The sequence below is a fragment of the Prionailurus viverrinus genome, chromosome A3, assembly GCF_022837055.1.
Source record: "Prionailurus viverrinus isolate Anna chromosome A3, UM_Priviv_1.0, whole genome shotgun sequence".
Lineage (NCBI taxonomy): Eukaryota > Metazoa > Chordata > Mammalia > Carnivora > Felidae > Prionailurus > Prionailurus viverrinus.
In genome coordinates, this window is record NC_062563.1 from 13,871,052 (window position 1) to 13,877,051 (window position 6,000).

The 6,000-nt window shown below is 45.5% G+C and overlaps 1 pseudogene; it reads left to right on the top strand.

Moving 5' to 3' along the window:
* The first annotated feature begins 1,366 nt into the window (after positions 1-1,366).
* On the top strand, positions 1,367-5,244 carry LOC125162114 (histone H1.8-like; annotated as a pseudogene).
* The last annotated feature ends 756 nt before the right edge of the window (positions 5,245-6,000 follow it).

A 6,000-nucleotide genomic window follows, 5' to 3' on the forward strand; every position in this document is an offset into this window, starting at 1 on the left:
AACAAACATTCCTTCTGTGACCTACTATGTGCTTGGCAGTGGGATAGTCTGAATTCTCTTGGTCATGGCTTTCCTTAGCCCAACTCAAACAGGCTTCTGCAGAGAATGAGGTTCCTGGCTGACTCAGTCAGTGGAGTGTGCAACTCTTGATCTCAGGGTTCTGAGTTCAAGCCCCATGCTGGGTGTGGAGGCTACTTAAAAAAAACATAGGGATGCCTGGGTGGCTTAGTCAGTTGGGTGTCCGACTCTCGATTTCAGCTCAGGTTATGATGCCAGGGTCGTTGGATCAAGCCCTGTGTTGGGTTCCATGCTGAGCATGGAATCTGTTTAAGATTCTCTTTCTCTCTCTCTCTGCCCTTCTCCCCAGCTTGCTCTCTCTCTCTCTCTCTCTCTCAAACAAAAACATTAAAAAATCAAAATTAGGGGCGCCTGGGTGGCTCAGTCGGTTGAGCGTTTGACTTCAGCTCAGGTCATAATCTCGTAGTCCATGAGTTCGGGCCCCGCATCGCACTCTGTGCTGACAGCTCAGAGCCTGGAGCCTGCTTCGAATTCTGGGTCTCCCTCTCTCTCTGCCCCTCCCCACTCATGCTCTGTCAAAAATAAATAAACATTAAAAAAATTTTTTTAATCAAAATTTTTTAAAAAAATAATAAAAAATTTAAAAAGCAGAAAATGAGAGGGGCCTGGCTGGCTCAGTCAGAGGAGTGTGCAACTCTTGATCTCAGGGTTGTGGGTTCGAGCCCCATGTGAGGTATAGAGTTTACTTAAAATAAATTAAAAACTTAAAAAAAAAACAGAATACACTGGGTGTTGTATGGAAACCAATTTGACAATAAATTTCATATACTGAAAAATAAATACATAAAAATAAAATTTCAAAAAAATATATAAATTCATTGGCTTATGAATTACAAGCTTCACTGTATGCCTGCTTCAGGCATGGTTGGTTCCAGGGGCACACACAACAACATCATGATTTAGTCATCTTTCAGATGGTTTCTTCTGTAAAGACTTCACCCTCAAGCAGCTCTCCCCCTGAGACAGTAGCACTGATGGCCTCCAGCAGCTCCTGACTTACCGGCTTAGACACTCCCAGGGAAAGAGGGCACCTTTCCCCCGACAGTCCCAGTAAAAGTCCTGAGTTGGCTCTAATTTGACTTAGCGTCAGTCACCTGCCTTCACCTGAATGACTGGGAATTGCAAGATTCTGATTGGCCAGTGCCCACTCATATCAACTAGAAGGTGAGACAGCAAGCCACAGCCATCTGAATCAGGTGGGCTGAAATTAGCGATGGTTCCCCAAAAGAAACCTAGGGTCCAGTGACCAGAATAAGGAAGAAGGGCTATAGCCTGGCAAAAACAACAGATGTCCAACTCCAGGTGTAACACAGATGAACAAAATACCTGTGGGAGACTACTGAAACCCCCACGACAGCTGGTGGGAGTAAAGATTGGGAGCAGTTCTGTGGGAGGCAACCCAGCCATCCGTGCCACCCACGTCCCCATGACCAGGCACCTCCTCTCCTGGGGATGGAGTCCACAGAACAGCTCATTCGGTCCCCGGGAAACGTGCACGCAGATGCCCATGGCAATGACACATGTAGAAGCAGCAGGTGCAAGTGAAGGCAGGGGTGGGGGTGCATCGCTAGGGGAGTGCATTGGTTAAATATGCCTGATGCACCCAGTCTGGGAAAGCCCCTGGAAGGCACGGACTAGTTTTTCATAGAGACATGAATCGATCTTGCAAATGCAGTGAAAAAAAAAGAAACCAAATGAACCCCGTGACACAAGACTATTTGTGTAAATGTAAAATGTGCACTTGCATTGCTAGTAATCAGGACAGACTCATCTTTGCCAGACGTGACCGGAAGGAAGCCCCGGGCTGCCCAATTAAAGATCGCATTCGCCAGGGGCGCTTGGGTGGCCCAGTGGGTTGAGCTTCCAACTCTGGATTTGGGCTCAGGTCGTGATTTCAGGGTCGTAGGACTGAGCCCTGCAGCGGGCTCTGTGCTGACAGCGTGGAGCCTGCTTGGGATTCTCTCTCTTCCCACCCCCACTTCTCTCTCTCTCTCTCTCTCTCTCTCTGTGCCCCTCCCCCACTCACACTTACAATTTCTCTCTCTCTCTCTCTCTCTCTCAAAATAAATAAACTTTAACAAAATAAAGACTACATTTGCCAGCTTTCCTCACTGCCAAATGCGACCACGTGATAAGGTTCTGGCCAATGAGATGGGAGTGGAAATAAATAATGCAGGCAACTTCTGGGATCAAGACCTTGAAAGGGAAAGAGAGCGCCTTGCCTCTCTGTTCCCTCCTGGGAGCTGAGGCAGCTGTCTTGGTCCTTCTGGTGAAAGCCACATGTTGAAGATACTGAGCAACAAGTTAGAGCCACCCACAGAGCTGTTGGCCTCGTCGAGTACATGGACCACTAAGTGAGAAATAAAAATCTACTGTTCTTTTTTCAGTCTTTGTACAGCGATGGAACCCACACACTAATAATGTACCCGATGAGTATTATTAATTTAATATTATGATTGTTCTTCCCTCAATGGTCATTATTATTACTTTATTGACCTAAAACATTTCTTAAATATAGTTCAGCGAATTCTCTTGGTACCCTGATAATGGAGGCTATAACCCTTAGGGTTCTTTTTTCCTTTTTTTTTTATTTATTTAAGAAAAAAATTTTTGCAATCCCTGTCAAAATAACACCAGCATTCTTCACAGAGCTAGAACAAATAATCCAAAAATTTGTATGGAACCAGAAAAGACCCCGAATAGCCCGAACAGCAATCTTGAAAAAGAAAACCAAAGCAGGAGGCATCACAATCCTGGACTTCAAGCTGTATTACAAAGCTGTAATCATCAAGACCGTATGGTACTGGCACAAAAACAGACACTCAGGTCAATGGAGTAGAATAGAGAACCCCGAAATGGATCCACAAACGTATGACCAACTAATCTTTGACAAAGCAGGAAAGAATATCCAATGGAAATAAAGACAGTCTCTTCAGCAAGTGGTGCTGGGAAAACTGGACAGCAACACGCAGAAAAACTAACCTGGACCACTTTCTTACACCAGACACAAAAATAAACTCAAAATGGACGAAAGACCTAAACATAAGACAGGAAGCCATCAAAATCCCCGAGGAGAAAGCAGGCAAAAACCTCTTTGATCTTGGCCACAGCAACTTCTTACGCAACACGTCTCCAGAGGCAAGGGAAATAAAAGCAAAAATGAACTATTGGGACCTCATCAAAACAAAAAGCTTCTGCACAGCAAAGGAAACAATCAGCAAAACTAAAAGGCAACCAACAGAATGAGAGAGATGTTTGCAAACAACATATCAGATAAAGGGTTACTATCCAAAATCTATAGAGAACTTACCAAACTCAACACCCGAAAAACAAATCATCCAGTGAAGAAATGGGCGAAAGACATGAATAGACACTTCTCCAAAGAAGACATCCAGATGGCCAAAAAAACATCATGTGTCAACATCACTCATCATCCGGGAAATACAAATCAAAACCACAATGAGATACCACCTCACACCTGTCAGAAGGGCTACATTAACAACTCAGGCAACAACAGATGTTGGCGAGGATGCAGAGAAAGAGGATCTCTTTTGCACTGCTGGTGGGAATGCAAACTGGTGCAGCTGCTCTGGAAGACAGTACAGAGCTTCCTCAAAAAATTAAAAACAGAACTACCCTACAACCCAGCAATTGCACTACTAGGTATTTACCCACAGGATACAGGTGTGCTGTTTCGAAGGGACACATGCACCCCCATGTTTATAGCAGCGCTATCAACAATAGCCAAAGTATGGAAAGAGCCCAAATGTCCATCGATGGATGAATGGATAAAGAAAATGTGGTATATGTATACGGTGGAGTATTACTCGGCAATCGAAAAGAATGAAACCTTGCCCTTTGCAACTACGTGGATGGAACTGGAGGGTATTATGCTAAACAAAATTAGTCAGAGAAAGGCAAATATCATATGACTTTATTCATATGAGGACGTTAAGATACAAAACAGATAAACATAAGGGAATGGAAAGAAAATAATATAAAAAACAGGGAGGGGGACAAAACATAAGAGACTTTTAAAAATGGAGAACAAACTGAGGGTTACTGGAGGGGTTGTGGGAGGGGGGATGGGCTAAATGGATCAGGGGCACTAAGGAATCTACTCCTGAAATCATTGTTGCACTAGATGCTAACTAACTGGGATGTAAATTTAAATAAATTAATTAAATAAATAAATATTTTAAGGATTATTTCTGAGAGAGAGAGAGACAGAGCATGAGTAGGGGAGGGGCAGAGAGAGAGAGGGAGACACAGAATCCAAAGCAGGATCCTGGCTCTGAGCTGTCAGCACAGAGCCCGACACGAGGCTCAAACCCATTAACTGCGAGATCATGATCTGAGTCAAAGTGGGATGCTCAACCAACTTAGCCACCCAGGAACCCCCTTTTCTTTTTTTATAAAGATTTAATGGGGGGCACCTGGTTGGCTCAGTCGGTGGAGTGTGCAACTCTTGATCTTGGGGTCGTGAGTTCGAGCCGCCTGCTGGGACCTCTGGCAGCGTAACTGAGTTCCCAAGCACAAAAGGAAAGCCCAACCAGGGAAGACATCCACCATGACAGCCCCCAGGAGGCCTGGTGAGGCCAAGGAGAAGGGCCCCAAACAACCAACGGAGGCAAAGAAGGACCCTCCCAACCCAGGTGAGGTGAAAAGGGGACCCATGAAGCCAGGAGAGGTGAGGACAAGGTTTCTCCCAAACCAGGTGCAGCCGAGAAGGCTCCCAAGAAAGGCAGCCAGACCAAAGACCAAGAGGCAAGACTGAGTGAGGCCAGGAAGGCCTCCCAGCAGCCCGACAAGGCCAGCTAGACCCTTCCTAGTGCTCCTGGCTCCAGTGGGAAGTCCAAGGTCAAAGGCACAAGGAGAAGCCAAGACGGTGAGGCCCACATGAACACAAAAGCTAGGAGTCAGAGTTCAAAATCCACGGTTCCCAAGGGCAAGATTAGTGACGCTTCTCCAGCCAAAAAGGAGGAAAGCGAGGTCCCTAAAGAGGCTGTTGCCCAAGGGGCCAACGTGGGGCCCAGAGTCAAGGCTGCTGCTCCTCTTAGGGGCGGTGGGTCTAAGACAGTGCCTGAACACCTGGCCAGGAAGACAGAGGCCCCCAAGGGCCCAGAAGGCCCAGCATGCCCACACAGGCCTCCTCATCCACATTGACCTGTAAGCTGAAGGCTAGAGCCAGGCTGGAGAGAGACTGAGATTCTGCTTGAGTTTTTATTCCCCAACAAACCATCACTCTATCTATTTCATTGTAACTTATTTATCAATAAAGCCTTCTCTTCCCTAAAAATATATATGTGTATGTATATATATATGTATACATATATCTATGTGAGCATATATGTATACATATATATACACGTGTATATACATATACGTGTATATATACACACATATACACGTATACGTATATACACGTATACATAAACACATATATGCGCATATATACACACATATATACATGTATACATATACACACACACACACATTATACATATATACATAAAAGCCGTCAGGGGTTGGACACTTGCTTCACTGACTGAACCACTCAGGCGCCCTGGGAACTGCCCGCTTTCTAGAGGATCTTGTTCAGTATCAAGAGTTTACTTTTATTTCTTTTTTAAATGTTTATTTTGGAGAGACAACAGGAGCAGGGGAGGCACAAAGAGGGGGACAGAGGTTCTGAAGCAGGCTCCTCGCTGACAGCAGAGAACCTGATGCGGGACTCGAACTCACAAACCATGAGATTGTGACCTGAAGTCGGCGCTCGACCAACTAAGCCACCCAGGCGCCCCCAGTATCAAGATTTTAAATGGCATCTCAAAGCCGATGACTTCCCCAGTTATGTCTCCTGTCCCCTGAGCACGTCCAGATCTGTAGAGTAGCATCTCTAGCCATTGCCAATGGTGCAGA